This window comes from Amblyomma mixtum, chromosome 1 (assembly GCF_055824585.1).
Source record: "Amblyomma mixtum isolate Tamu chromosome 1, ASM5582458v1, whole genome shotgun sequence".
NCBI lineage: Eukaryota > Metazoa > Arthropoda > Arachnida > Ixodida > Ixodidae > Amblyomma > Amblyomma mixtum.
The window spans coordinates 316288497-316304835 of NC_143012.1; the positions used below are offsets into that span (position 1 = coordinate 316288497).

Here is a 16339-nt window from a genome sequence, read left to right on the forward strand (position 1 = left end):
ATCGATTCGAGACATTCCGTCATGCCTGTCAGCCCGGACAATCTCTCGTTGACTTCGCAGTCGAGCGACATTCGTCATGAGGGCGATCGCGAGAAGAGGTGTCGCGGATCGAGCGTCGCGCGACAAGTGGCTCGAGACCGCCCCGCCGTGCCATCACCAGATGTCGCCACGGGTGATGACGTGCAGCGCGACCGGGTGCAGCCTCTGTACACTCAACACTAGCACAGGCCGTTGTATCGCCTTAATCCTTAGCTCAGTCAACGTCGTAGAGGCGTCGACAAGACAGAGCAGTCATGTGACCTCGTCCGTAAGCGGAAAACATGCGGCGGATGTCTACACAATGGAATGCTGCCGCAGGTACAGTGTTGCGAGCTATCGCGTACCGGTTTCTGAGAGGAGGAAGGGACGGAAGCTCTTGAAATAAATGTGCCATTTGTAGTCACGTGACTCAGGTGGTTCTGATGCTCCATGGGCGGAGGTTGCTTTATCGCCATCGCTCGGCCTGGGACGAAGGCAACCTCTCTGTCGAGATCTTGAGCCTTGTTGAACAGAAGATTGTCGCGAATAGAGTTGCGTAATCGAGAGGGGCGAAGGCAGTACACTTTGTAGAAGGGAATCTGGAGAGGTCAAGGCCGTTCCGAAGTTTCTCGAACGCAAACGAGAACTCGATTGGGAACTCAATCTGCAAGTCACCTTTGGCGTAAAAAACAAAAAACAATGGTAACAGTAGTGCCCCAAGCTTCAAAAGCTTTGGCGGCTATCATTTGCCCATTCGGACATATTAATGTCGCAACCTAGTACGAGCAAGCCGCAGCATACAGCATGCTAAGCTATCGAAATTTTGGTCGGCTCTCAGAGCTGGGGTGATAATTCGATGACTGTACGTAAGCACGTACAGCTCCACTTCAAGAACTGTGCAACATTTTTCATCTTTCGCCCCAATCGACCTCTTCACAATTCATTAAGTTGGATTTTCTACGTTTCTCGGTGCCCTAAATCATGTCGTCACTCGCATGTTACTCACTCGCGTGTTGACGTATTCTGCATCATAAAAGACACGAACCACGACTGTATACTCTATTTTTAAAATTTGCTGTTCCTCCATTAGGCGCCTTTGTGCTGTTGTGTGTTTTTTCTTGCATTTGTCTCCTTAGCGCGCAACATTTTTCTTTTTTTTTCAAAATCCAATAGGAGGACATGCAGCACTGAGGTGAAGCACGCTTAACATTTATGAAAGGGGTGCTTTGGGGCGTGCGGAAAAGTCGTCCTCGGCTCTTGGTGCGGCCTTGGAATGCTGCCTGGTAAAAGCACGCACAATACTGGCCGCAAACCCGCGATTCACTCTCTCTCTCTCTCTTGGGCTGTGAAAATCAAATCATAAAGCTTTGTTTCATGCATGCTTCTCCACAAGCCTTCGCAAGGGCTCTGCGCGCACCTGGCCACCACCACCTAGACCTGGCCTAGCTTACCCCGTCACCCGCAAAAGGCTCCGGTCCCCTCCCCACTGCACTCTCCCCCTTCAATTTTCTTTTTTTCTCCTAAACTCCTGGCGGCAGACGGCCACCAGGCGTCGCGCCACGCCCGTTCGTTCTTCGTTACGAGCCGGGAAGCGTGAAATCCGCCGAATTAAGCTGGGCGCCGCAGACCTGCTGAGCGCGGAGAACGGCCCCCTCTCCAAGTTGTAGGGGGCGCTGCCTCCCTACTCGCTTCGTGAGCGGCGCCAGCCGGGGGAAAGAATTACAGACACGCACGCATGTGTCGGGGCCACCTTCGTTCCAGATAGATCAGCGATGCAAGTCGGCCGTGCTGCCGTCGCCGGTAGAGCACGTGCCGAGGAGGACGAGAAAATATGGCTTCCGCCCGAACCACTTTCAGTCGCTCGCGTCTGGAGAAAGAACTCAACCCCGCAAGTCCTTGGGTCGGTAGCCAGGCCCGGAATTTTTCTCTCAATACTTTCCCCTTTTTGTTGTTTTCGTTTGTTTTACTGATTCCTCGCGCTTCGCCGCTGTTTGCAGGTGTTCTCGCTGCTGTGGCAAGTAGCCCTCGCGGGAAACGCCTTTTAACGAAGTCGAGTCCTTCTTGGTGGGGAGTCCAGAGCGGGCGGTGCGGGCCATTAGGCAAGCTCCCAAGCTGTGACCAGCTACACGTATCCACGCCCTTTCTGGCGGGTTCCTTTGTCGATGTCATAACGGTGGGCGGCACCGATTGTCGAGGGCTGGAGCTGTAGCTGATATCTGGCGTTGCATGCTGTATATAGACACCATGTCAGTTTGGCCGGACGACCTGCGGTTACGTCCTCTTAAATCACGCCGGTTTCGAAACTACGCTATGTAGGCCGCTTGAACACTGCAATATCTTTTCGGGAACGAACAAATGTAGGCACTCAGTATGAATTTGTCACGGGCAAGCATTTTTTTTTTTTGTAGTGTCAGCAGGTGACTCGTCAATTAGCCTGTTCGTAGTAGCCACGGGCCGCAAAATAAATGGTAAACCAATAAGCGTTTCGCTATTTTGACGCATCGGCTCTCTGGGAAGTTTCGCAAGGGGCATAAGTGAAGAATACTGGGTTCGTGCAAGACATACGAGCTTCGACCAGGGCACCAAATGGAGTCTCTTTTGTCAGACGCCGCCATGAAGCAACACACGCGCTGAACGTTTGACTCTTTTTGAGTATACGTGTCGCAGATTTGTTCGAGTTTGATGGGCAGTTAACATTTGAGCACTCTTTAGGGTCAAAGGGTAGAGCTTGACGTGTCATTAACATTATTCACTGTATTCTTTATAGTTCTTTCCTCGCAAAGAGGCAGATCTTCCATACATGCGTACTAGTCTTGGAGAGAAACCAGCCTGCTAACTACACTGTCAGCAAAAAATTCGCAGTGGTTTAGCTCTGGTTAAACCTGGTGGATTGCGAAAGCAACGAGTAGAGAGAGACAGGCGATGGAGAGTGCGCGGCAGCGGCGGTGGCCCCAGCACGCTAGCTACGCGGCCGCTACTGCGCATGCGCAACCGGCGAGCGCGGCGGCGGCACCTCTGAGTCATCCGCGCAGCGACGGCGGCGGCGCGCCAGCTGTGCGCCGTGTGACGTCACTGGTCGTCGCGCATGCGCAGTATGGCCTTTCGTCAGCTCCGCGAAATGGTTCGACGACTCGCGTAGTGTTGCTTTCGCAACAAAACGAACCCAAATGGGTGCAAATGACTTGTCCGCTATCGCACACACATTTCAGTTTTTTTTTTTATTCCAGTATGGAGTATCTTGTTTATTACCTCAAAGAAGGGAAGTTTTTCATAATTTAAGGAAGTAAAATTTTGCCTCTCCACAGAAATCGAGCAAAAGCATGACGCTGTATTTATGCATCTTCATTACGGGCTCATGCTTACACTGACGGAAGCTGCCAGAAAGCGGCAACTTGGGCGACCGAGCTGCTCTCGCGTGACGCTATGTCACGAGTTCTTTTGCTTTCTTCAAGCACGACGGTGACGTAGGCGGAGGCGGAAAAAACCTTGAGAACCGGTGACTTTACCACTCAATACGACAGTACTTGAGAATAGTACAAAATTTGAGAGCAGGCGTGTGTCCAAAGTAAGCTGTTCGAACGCTCAATAGCTACAGGGCATGAACCGATTACAGCAGGGCTCTCAGGCTTCAGCACGCTTGCTTAACTATAGGGCAAGTGCCGTTCTACTCAGTTGCTGGGGAGACAAGTTCTCCCCTGTATACGCCTGCCCATCATGAAGGCGCCTGTACAGTTTACACCTTTGCAGCGCAGCACCCATGGCGGCCATGCACAAGAGCACAAAATCCAAACTCAGGACCGTGTTTCGTAGCCACGCTCTTTTTTAATAGCCCGTCTGCCCTCTTTAAATAATGCCTTCTACGTCAGGACTGAAACCTATAGTAAGCAATGTACATGGTAGACTCTGGTATAAAATGCAGTACTGACCGATAGCAAAGAGGCAAATAAAAAATGAACTAGGGAAGAAAAATACGAAATCAAGCCCTTAATATATTTAAGCGGTGCAGTGCTCGCTACTTGCTTCTTTCGCTGAATGTGGAATGCACTTAGGTATTCATTTAAGCGGGACCTTGTCCTTGCCGATATACTTTGAACCGAGCGAAAATAAAATGAAAGGGGTGACGTCGGCAAGGGAATTCACCGAGCTTTTCTCGCGGAACTGGAATGGTTCTGCGCAGATCAATCACCCGGCAGAAAGGTTGCGGCTCCGTTTCTGCGCGCGTCAGGCCGGAGAGTAACGTCTTGAGCAAAATTCGAAACAGGTAGCAGATTTAGAAGTGCTTTGGCTGACGAGAAAGGCTTACCCCTGAAGAAGTGTATCTTTCAAAGACGTTTTACGTATTTTCTGAAGCAAATGATATGCTTCTCTCTCTTCAAGAAAAAAATAAAGGAATCAAAGACTCATGCGCACTTAGAAAGCCCATACCTATTTTTGTTCTTAGCTCGAAAGACTAACCTCTTTTCAGGAGGAGTTTAAACAGATTAGTTCTTTCTTAGTCCAGAAACTTTACATTCTGCAGCGGCCTTCTGAAAAAGGGATTTATGATATTTGGCGCGTTTTTCAGATATGGTGAATACAAGGGGGTGGGGGGGGGGGGGGGGGTAGTGCGCACAAAAAGACAAGGACAAGAAGATAACACAGCAAGCGCAGACTCGCGAGTCTGCGCTTGTTGTGTCATCTTCTTGTCCTTGTCTTTTTGTGCGCAGTACCCCCCTTGTATTCACCATGATTGACCGACTAGCCCAACAACGTACGCTCTTAAAAAAGTTTCAGATATGTTTGTGAAATACTAGCCATAAGCGATCAGGTGGAAAGGTTAAAGCGAGCATGAGGTTTCTGTGTAAAAAAAAGGGTAAAACCAACTAGAGGATTTTTATGGATTTTTATGTCCGGATTAAGAGACAGGTTGCCTGTGCCAAGCAGACTTTCACTGATGCGGCTATTACAGCCAATCCCAAATTACTGCTTTTCTTGCGCACGAGGATCCAGGGCGTTGACAAATCCTTATCTCTGTATGCCGCTCAGCCATTCAGTCGCCTCGTGCGATCTTCCATGCAACATTTGTTGCAGCTGATTCTCTGCAAACTGTGCAGCAATGAAAGGACCATGATTCGAGCGCTGGGCACAAAGCGGCCGCACTAGGCGATGAACCGAAAGCGCTCTTCTTGAGGGCCCAATAGTTCTCGGAATCACTCGAACGCGCAAGGTTCGCGCCTCCCAATAAATACGGCTTTACTAGGAATAGCGTTGCGAAACGGCCAAGCGAGTGCACGGGGGACGGTTCACATAAGAGCGTACGTATATGCGGAGCGTTGATCCCGTTCACTGGTTCTTCGGGCTTTACTACAGGCCTTTCAAGGCAGCGAAAGTGAGAGGCCAAAGACCTACATGCCGAAGCAACTAGAATTCGAGAATAAAAGAAAAAAAAAACTAGAAACAGGCGTACCCTAGCGAGCGATGCTCACAGACCAGTATTTACAACTGCACCGAGCAGGTACGTGAAGATAGTGGAGAGCTCACCCGTAGAAGAAAATCAGTGTGAAGTTAGGATTTTGAAAAGTGTGCATGCGTTCTTTAACATATTCTAAAAGGGGTTACTACATTAACGAGATACTTCCTTGAATCGTGACCAGGTTGTGTCGTTAAATGTTTCCTTTGGAATTGCTGTTCTGATCTGCACGATAAAGGCAGCAAGCGCTGCGTTGTCACCATAAGCATTACTGCCTACACTCCTGACATAAAGATGTCTAAAGCGGATAGCTGTGTCTGGTGTTTTGTGGCACTGGTCCGGCCTCTGTGTTCTCAGCTCCAAGGAAGCATGCGCTAACAGAACACAAGAATCAGCGAGGTTTTACTATCTCTCGGTCACAGCTTTGTCACATCACTGTAACAAAGCTAATGTAACAAAAGTAGCTGTTATTTCAAGCAAATGATCTTCTCATTGCCTGCATGCATAAAAGGCATCGATTAAGATCACCTCCATTCCATTTCCTTCCCTCCACGTGCATTTCGAGTCACATACCATAAGTTTCATTCCTACACGCCTTTCGAGCACGCATGTTTAAACGTGCGTGTTATACAGGCCTGCGCATACCTCCGATTTTCTTTTACATTTTTTCCTTTTCGCAACTTCTCAGGCTTTCTCATTCACCTCTATGCCTACGTTTACTTTCTTCTTGCTGCTTTCGATTTACGCCACGCACTGACATCTCTTTCCGAGGTACCGGTTGTCCCGAGCGAAACTCTTCCTTTCCGTAAATCTCTTCCTCCCCCCACCAGCCCTGCTCCGCGCCGCCAACTCTGTCATCCCGTCTATGCGAAGCATGTATGTTTAAAACTACGCGGCGCGCCGGCAACCGGTGTCAGCGCCCCTCGGCGGGCAGCGTCGCCTCACGACACCCTCTGTCCGCGGTGAAGCCGGAGTGAAAGGGGCATCGCGCGAACAGAACACAGCGGCGCCAGCATTCGGCGCCATCGCGGGTTCAATGCCGTCATCATCAGACCGACCGGCCGACAGACGCAGCTCTTACGCGTTTACAAGGGGACATGGGCGCACTCTTTCGTTTGCTGCCGCATAATCGAAAGCGGCTCGATCGCAGAGGGTGAACGCAGACTGCTCTGCGCCGTCGCCGACGTGGTGTCTGTCCGGAGTCGCAGCGGGCGGTGCATGGGTGCGCTTGGACGGCTCGCCCCGTAGCGCAACCTTTGCTTTGGCCGGTCGGCCGGCCGGTCGGTGTTTGAGAATGCGCTCTGCGCGCCGCCTTTTATCTTCTGGGGAACGCAGTGCGTGACCAGCTCATTCAAGGCGTGCCTCTCTTACGCTGCCTGCTTCTCATTTCCTTCTCTCGTCTTAGCAGTGTACCAGTGGAAGAGAAAGAAAGGATTGAAAGTTGGCGGCAGTGAAGGACCGTGACTTGGAGGCACAGTGACTTTTCGAGGTCGTCTGCGAAGCGCGCAGACGATAAAAAAAATAAACTAAAAGGAAACCTGTGTTTTCTTTTTCTCTCTCACCTAAGGTATGCTCAGGGAAAACTTACCAGTGGTCAACTACAACAAAATGCTTTTGCCTGATGATACTAGTTCTTTTTCTACGTGCGTCAGTCAAACTTTATAATTTTTTTTTTTTTTTTTTGCAGAACACGTTGTCTGCGTAGAAGTGATACCAAAGTTAAAAAAGAGCTGTGTCTATCGCGGCGCATTAACGTAAAGTCGATCAAGGGAGATTTTACACGTCCTAACGCGACGGAGTACAACTTTGATGTGGTGTTGTACCACTTTCATTGCTTTCTCTTATGGCACGAAGAATAGGCGGAAAATTAAAGGGGGGAAAGTCAACCGTGCTTAGGTTGGTTGCCTTAAATTTGTGACAGCGATGTTAACTCCGTTCAATTATTGTTACCAGTAAAAATCAATTCTCTGACTGTTTCTATCTCAGAAGTGCAAGATGCCGGGCTAGTTGGTAATCCATGATGAAATAACAGCGCAAGGAACGGGACGAAAACACGAAGGAAGAAGACACAGACACGGGCGCTGTCTGTGTCTTCTTCCTTCGTGTTTTCGTCCCGTTCCTTGCGCTGTTATTTCATCATGTTTCTATCTATATGGTATTTGCCCGGCAGCAGAAGACGCATTTATCAGTGGGGAAATTTTATGTAAACATCTTCCTGCCGGTCAGTTCAAACTCATGACGTCCACCGTCGTGAAAACATCGTGAGGGTAATTTCCAACCTTTTTGAAGTGAATGGCGCTGTATCGTAGCCTCTGGGATGTGCGCCTGAAATTCGGTGTCGGCGCACCTATTTTAGTTGCGAAATCGGCCGATGATGGCGACACCTGTTTTTAGTTTTTCGGACTTCTCTAGCTTATAAAACCTCCGGTTTTGGTGAGAGTGGTCTATATGCGATTACAGTTCGGTACCCTGTCGATACATGCCAACTTCTATTTGTCCTCACTGTCACTTTAATCACTGAAGCTGGGTGCCCTGGACAAGGAAAGGGGAAATAAAGGGGCAAAATCATAGACAGAGCCTAAAGCAGAATAATGACAGCACTAAAACGCCAGTGCAAAATGGGCAATGAACTGTCCATCAGGGCACTAGAACTGCGATGCTGCAGCCACTTTCGAATGGCTTTCTGCGATGTTGAAAAGCGCATTGTGCTGCACGTTTTATGAACAAGTTCGCGTGAAAATGTTCATGTGCGTTCTATTTTTTTGTTTTAGGTTCATTGATTAATCGAATTGTTTACCAATTTATCAATCGATTACTGTGTTTTATGTGATAAAACAGCATTATGGGTTATTAAGAATACCACTGTAGAAGACTCCAGACTGAATATCGGCCACCTGATGTCTTTTAAAGGGCACGGAAGTATCAGTGCACTGGCAGTTTTGCCTTTCATGCTAATCGAAGTATCTGTATTTGGGATCGAACCAGCGAACCCGTGCTCAGGATCCAAACGCCGTAACTGCTGAGCCAGCGCGGCAGGTCGTTTCTCGATTTTCTGAATTCGTAACAAACCGATGCTTCGGGATCCATTTCACGTGTTCGTTGCTCACCTACTTCGCGTGCACTTTCTTACTCTGAATTTATTTTTACATCAGGATTCAATGAATGAAATAGCTGCCCAGCGACCACCCCGCAATCGTAACCACTGCGCCGCTCACGAAACCTAATCTAATCTATGATCTAATCCCAATCACGACTGCCATGTCCAGCCCGGCCGGTGGTCTCCACAACACAAAAAGACCGTATAGAGGGCCTCCCAAGTAGCAATTTGATGCCGCGCGGTTCCCGCTCCGTGAGCCATCCACCAATTAGCTTCTACCTCTCGCCGGATCTGCGGAACCTCACTCCGTCCTAATCAGCAGGCGGGGCCTCAACGGATGGGACGCGGAGCGACGTGCTCGCTCTACAACCGTCGACGTGCTCTGCACTCCTCTGGCTTCCGATACGCTTTTATCTTTACCCCAGAGAGATCCCTCTTCCCGTGTGTACCTTTGCGCGTCGATACCAATGTACTGTATTTGGAATGGCCGTCAGTTTGTATACTTTTCTATTTAGTATTCTTTTCTGTTTTTCCAGTCGAGCCAGATTCAGCTCGGCCCCTTGCTGACCGCCTGCGCTGTTGCCGGGATTCTCCGGTGACATTTTTTTTTTTTATACCCTCGGAGCTGCGTGGCTCGCGTGACACAATGCGACTCAGACAGAGAGTGAAAAACAGACGCCGTCGTTCGCTGTCCGCTGCTGGCTCTTATCACATCAGCAGCGCGGCCACTGTTGTCACGCTGGTCATGGAACGACGAGGAGGAGAAGGATTTCGTTTCGCGATTTCGTTTCGTATCCGTACGAAGGGATTGCGCGCTTTTTCTTCTTAGAAACCGCGTGCGGAGAGATCTCCTCGAGGAAGAAGTCTCTGCTCTGCCACTGCCTCGACTGGTCGCGCGCAGGTAGTGATGAAAGCTGCGAGATGGGTGGCCACGCAACCCGAACTCCGCCGCCTCCCGGGATCATTGCGACACCGTCAGAAGCAACGCGGTCCTTGCGTGCTCTCTTTCTGCGTGAGCGAGTGTGTCTTGTGTAGGTGAGGAAAAGAGGAGATTGCGAGACCCATTTCGTCTCTTTTCTCAGTTGCCAGCAACCGAGCTGCTTACATCTGTGTCCATTACGTTCGCGTTATCGCGGTGTCCGAGCCTTTTTATTTAGTAGCATAAAAAAAAAACAAGGCATTGTTTCTTATTTATCTTCGTAGCGCGTAGCGCGTCAGTACAAAACGGAGGCTTCAACTTAGTTGTCTTGATCTTGAGTTTTGGGAATCTCCAACATTTCTCACTAAACGGTAGCATTTTCCAAGTAAAAAGGTGCTCATAAATGACACAGTTCGATTAATTTATGAGTAAGTACGCGAGAATTCCTGAACCGGCGTAGATTTCTGCTTTAAGAATAGGGCTAGAAGCCGCGATTTACGTGTATGTGCTACCAGTATTGTATTTCAACGTGAAGAGCTTATTCTTCTTTGTCTTTTTGTGAACAAGGACAACAGTAGGGAGCTCGTTGGCTGTTATGTATCCTCACCCCCCTGCAATAATGCCTACGGGCGCTGCAGATATTTCCAATGAATAAATAAATAAATAAATAAATAAATAAATAAATAAATAAATAAATAAATAAATAAATAAATAAATAAATAAATAAATAAATAAATAAATAAATAAGCAAGGAAAGAAGCCACCGACTAAGGGCACCAAAATTAATTTCTTCTTCTTCCTAGTAATCATCGTCAACATCACATCACTATTTTCATGATCATCGCACAGTAATGTAAAGAAGAAGAAGAAGAAGAAGCTGCGTCCTGAGTCAGTCACGTCTTCTTTCATTCACCTCCTTCCGTCATTCCGTCTCACAACGGTCTCAAAAAACGCTTGTGCAAGAAGTCTTTGTTCTTTCCTCGTCACTTCATGCATCCACAGGCACAGTTTTGTTTTTCCTCCATTACAAGAAAGCAGTCATAGCGTTCGACTCTAAGGTGCTAGCTTAAATTTCGGTGGCATAGCGAGTTCACCTGGCAACTGTAGCTACGTGACTTCGAAACGGACGCCCATGCACAGCACGACAAATGACGAGGAATCTTACACTGCATTATTCCTATGCAGGCACAGGAACCAGTCCCACTTCTTAACATGCTTCACAGATGCCAAAGAAACGCTTCTGAGCAGCATAAACAGTGTGTAAAAAGGTTTCAAAGTAAAAAAAAAAAGAAGATTATGATATAGCTGCAAAAAGAACGAGCACCTTCAGCAATACAAAGTTTGAAAGCGGTCAAACTTCGAAAAGCTTGACAAAAAAAGATGGACGAGCTGCATCCAAGCCAAAGACGAAGAGGTCTGTACGTGCCGACAATACGTAGCAGTTACTACCGAGAAAACGTCAACTCGTAACCAGAAACTCCAAGGAGGAGGGATCACTCGGAACACATCTCCGCATCTCGTCTTTCCGCCTCCATATCGTTTACTGAACTAGACATATTTGTGTCGAGCACGCTCGCGTTAAACGCGAAAAAGGGCGTGTCTTGCAATAGATGAACCACGGCTTTTTTACCGCACGTGAAGCGCGCCATGCTTCGCTTCATTCCAGAGCACTCCGCGCGAACAGTGGAGCTCGTGCAGGGAGCGAGCCGTGCTCTGGCCCGTTAAAACTGTGCAGCGTAAGGAACAGCATAGAACGTGCATCAACGCAACACTATGGGCCATGTTCACACGTGTGATCGGCTTAGTCATGTGAATGGTTGGTGCCTTGACGATCGTCATTAGCCTGTTAACGACAGCCGACTAGTCACTAACCGTTAAGCCTCAAGAGCGGCTTTGTTAATTGAGAGCTTGGTTAGCTAACGTCGGATCTGGCTTGCTCAAACACTGCACGGTACTAACGCGTGCAAGAAGGCTATACGGAGAAGTCCGTATCGGGCACTTGGCGAAGCGTTGCTTCTTCGTGATGCCCGGAGTAGCATTAGAAATGAGGAGCAGGAGGAGAAAGGGGGGGGGGGGGGGGGGGGGGTCTTATCGGACCGACGTCAGGGGCGCTTGCCACCACGTCCAGGCGTGCGCGCGAGCTCCCAGCGCACGCGCCAAGCGAGCCTCCCCCTTCCCGAGGCATAGCAAAACCGGAATGTTGAGTTTACAGCCTCTCTGACGACGGGGACGACTGTTGCTGCTGCTTTTTTAAAAGGACACTCCCGCGGAGAAGGGCTACCTGTACGCGCTCACGAAAGGTCGGACGCGGAGAGTATGAATAGCGAAGAGGCCGCGATTGAAGCTAGCTGCGTCGAAGTCAACCTTCACTCTTCTTAAAATATATATCTCTCTCTATCCACGATAGGCGTTTTTCAAACCAAAGCTTCCCTCGGGCGAGCCAAGTGCGTGCGGCTAAGCATATGATGCCCCCCCCCCCCCCTCCCTCCCTCCCTCCCTCCCCCCCACCTCCCTTCTCGTCTTTCTGGCTTCACGAGACGACTGGACTGGCTGTATGGAGAAGCGAATACAGATATCTGTCTGTGTTTCTAGTGCTCTTGTTTCATTTGTCTTGCGCTCTCACGCGAAGTGTTAGCGCCGCATCAGGAATCAGTGTTTGCTACATCTTAGTCTCGGTGACAGAGTTAGAACAGTTTGTTTCTAGCAAACTTGAGAACGTGACGACAGATATTCGCTCGGGGCACATCTGGCTGCCTCAGTAATGTAAATTGAACTAATTAAAAGGATGGACAATTCTGCGATGTACCCTCCAAGCGGTAGTTGACCTAGTAAATCAGCTGTGCGTCCAGTGGAAATCATTGCGTCGGATAAACAACGAAATGTAGGGATCTTCGCAAAGGAGCAAGAAATTACTTTAGTTTCAAAGATGTTTGCGCATGTGAAAGCAGGACTCAGCGAGGAACACGCGCTTAGGACGACCGCTTGACTTGAACTTATTTAATTCAACCGTTTCTTCTGAGCGCCGGTGCTCATTGCTGTCTGCTGATATTTTAATGCGCTTACAATACGCTCCCTTTTTCTAGCGACCAATTAGACCGACTTTCTTCTTCGTGAAGATTAATAAATTTGATGTGTTTTATGACAAACCTTGTTGGCGCTACTTTGGTAAACAAATGAGTACATTTATCTCCCATAGTTTGCATCCTAAATAAAGTTGATTATTACTACTACTGCAAATGAATGCTTGGCGAACGGAGCAAAGGAGAAAGTCAACAATGGTCATTACTATTCCTGCTTTGAGAGCAAGAAGTGAACAGCTGTTGGACAACGTGAGCTACTAAATTAAAAGGTAAACCAGGTATATCAGGGAAGCCCGTAAGTGCTTTCTTTTTTAAAGCAGGACCTTTGAATTATATCTATAGCGTCTGCGGCTTAATAATACCAGTGTTGGCAGGCATCAGAAAACCGGTTAATCATGTTAACTGATGAGGGGGTTAACTAATCTTTGCTAGCTAACTTTTCAACTATTCCACTTATACGCATGGCAGCATATGAAGATTAGTAGTGCGACGCTATTAATATCCATATCAGTCCCAGGTAAGCACTGAAACTCCACTGGACGTCCGTAGGACGTCTCAAACGTCCCCAAGACGTCAATGGGAGTTCAAGTGCCCATTGGGTAGTTCGAAATTTCGAAAACGAGATACACCTCGGCGCTGTGGCTCAAAATATTTTTGTCATCTGGTGCGAGAAGACGTTCGCTTTCGAAAAGCGCTCGCCTTCTGACGCGAGGCGGCAGAAATTTGTTGAGCCACAGGTCAATCGCGTTTTCCAAATTCTGGATATTGCTAACGCTACTCTACAAATCTCCATTTCGAACCTGTCGCCTAGTTGTAATACATAAAAAAATAGCCTATAAGAAATTCCGATAAGCTGCACAAGCCATATTGATACCTCAAAATGCCTATTTATAAAAATTTAATGGAAAGCTTCCCTGAAACACCTGGTATATAAAGCGAGCTGAAAGCATGTCCTCGCAGATCCCGCCTAATCGTACTCTACTCAGGCTGGTTGTTTGCTGGGTAACTTATTGCGAACGTGCTACCATAGCAGTAGTAGTGGTAAGTGGTTTTTATTATACATGATAAATGGAAGGAAAAAGATTGTTGCTAGCCTCGGCATCTGCCATCGCTGCTGGAAGCACCTGAGCTAGGGCAGCGGAAATAAAGGATAGCTGGCAGTGTGTAGAGTGAAATGAAAGAGATGAGGGGATAGTAGAAAGGACAGGGTAGAGGTACACTGGCAGTTAGTCTATTTACATGTTATGCTACCATAGTGCTAAGGAATCAGGCCAGCAGCCCTCAACGATTTTCATCTGGGCATGACAGAACCTGGAATCACGGAGGCTAGAGCGCAGCGCGCGTTATTATTCGTTCTTGGTCCCTTCCTACAAGCGACGCTAACTAAACCTGTATGCGAGGTGGGGCTTAATCAAGAGACGCCAGCGCCCCGTTACGGCAGGGCAACCAACGACAGGCGCGTTGTTAGCGAGCGAGCGACCACAAAGCGCTCCTGGAGCCCACGTAAACACGGGCGCGCCAAGACAGGCACGTACTGCGGCTGCAGGGGCGTTCCAGCGTTGCCGCGTAGACCAGTTCGTTCACTTCGGCAGAAGCTTCTTGCGCGTGCCTGCCTGGCACATGCACGCGCTGGCGCGGATTGTAAACAAAACCGCCTGCACGCGATGCCCAGCCGCCGTCGAACCGGCCCGCGCACCGTAAGCACCTTTCGGGCAGAAGCGTGGACTTATTTTTTCTTCTCTGCATTTTACATACTCGCTGGCGCCTCCCCGTCGTCTTCTCGACATCGAAGCGTGCGCTCCTTTCTGCCTCGCTGCCCACTCTGCGTCTTTGTGCTGAATAGTGGCGCCCTCTGGCGTGCGTTCTGGCGGAGCCAGCTGTTTACCTAGACTTTACAGCTGACAGGCCTTGAAATAAATGGGTGACCGGGCAGAAACAACACGCTCGCGGTGTCTCGCGGTTGCGTCCTTTGTACGAGTTACTGACTCGCTTCGCTCCTTTTTCTGTGTGTCGCGTGTGCCGGTCACTTCATCTCCTCGCATTGGATTCGTGCTGTAGCGATGTTACTAACCTCTTTGAACAAATCCCGGCCAGCTGTTTGGTTACGGAGATCGTGACTAGGGGTATAAACATTCAAGGAAGCAGTGACCGTAAGTGAATATCAAGAAGACAGCGCGCAGAACAGTTGGTCGCAGTTAAACGACGTGTTCGTGAGGAGAGCCCGCGGACTCGCAGAAGAGACTGAGTTGCATGCAGGCCTATTCGCGGGAAATGGAGTGGCTCCTTTAAAAATAGGATCAGCACCACGCCCTGGCTCCATACGACCACACAAGATAGACATCATGCACAGCGAGGAGCGGAAAGCGCTGGGAAGATAGGCGTGAGAGAGAGGATAGAGCGAGAGAGTGAGAGAGAACGAAGACTAGTGTCGCTTTGTCCTCTCTCACACCTGCGCATGCGAAAGCATAGCGCGCCGCTCACAACGCTGAAGTCAACGTGGAGAAAGCTAGCGAGCGACACGCTAGTCTCGGCGAGCATTCGATAAGAACTCGTCTTGATGTTCAAGAGAACGCGGGCCTCTACGACGGCCGTGCAAGAGCCTGCCCAGTACGACGGCTGAGGGCTATTTTCGACCGTGAGCTCTATCATACTTTGCGCCAAATTGTATAAGGACAGGCTTGTGCGAGCTTGACACTAATGCTTTCTCCGGAGCAAAGCATAATTGGAGTTTTGTTTTTTAAATTCTTTATTAAATGATCACTTCGCTTATCCCGAAGGCGCTACAGCAGGAGGACAACAATGTTAAAAAAAAAAAACACATCATCATTGAAACAGCAAACTTACTGACCTGAAAGGCGATTCCATACCCAAATGAAGCGAACAAAGAAGGAACTAGTATACATAACAGTACTGGTACGAAACCCCAAAATCTTGAAAACAATGGTGAATATGAAAAGAGACATGATGAAGCTTGTGTATTTACCCCTGCCGCACAGGCACAAAAAATGACATTAGGCACCTAATGTCTTAAGTTACCTAACGCCATTATTTGCGTAGCCGACGCAACACGCCGAGATTAGATGTGATTTCATTTTGTGATTATGATGGTCTAAAATTTTATAAAGATGTTGACAAAGGCATAATACTTCTTGTAATCTTTGTCAATGCTAGAAAAATACAATGATAAAGGTATTTTTCAGCAAATAGTTTTTATTTGGCCAACTTCGCAGGTTTTCTTTTCGGCCGCATTCACATACGCTTGTTTACAGTAGTGAAATTATGTTACAATGTTAAAAGCAGCCACCTTTATAACGCTTATTTAAACTATGTATTATCAATTTGGTTATTTAATACAGGATTTATTTCTGCAAAACCTATGCTATTTAGTGTAAGCGTTGGGCACGAGACTACCCATTTCATTGTAGAATTCATTTCAAATGAGTTGTGGTGAACTCATTTGAGGATGAATGCCATTAAGCTTCACCTGTGTAGCACCACGCGAATGACATCAAAACTTGAGCTATTAAAACACTGGAGCCCGGATATACCAAACCCGGATATTTAAAAGTATTTTCTGTATCGAACAATCCCTTCGGAAATCTTGTTTAAAAGTATGGGAAGGTGGCGCACTATATCAGTCTCCAATTTCGCCGGTCATTCGATATGTTGAAATGGGCACCACTCCCCTACGAGCGGCGCTTCTCCTAACAGCGCTTTTCGATCACTTTTCGCACACTGAGGCGGGTTGCCTTCGCGCCTTTGGGCACATGCCGGCA

At 48.4% G+C, this 16339-nt stretch overlaps 1 protein-coding gene across 1 annotated transcript in view; it reads right to left on the bottom strand.

Annotated features, from left to right (window-relative positions):
• The window catches only part of LOC149372556 (FRAS1-related extracellular matrix protein 2-like), a 127622-nt gene that overhangs the window by 61737 nt on the left and 49546 nt on the right, over nucleotides 1-16339 (bottom strand). The window lies entirely within an intron of this gene.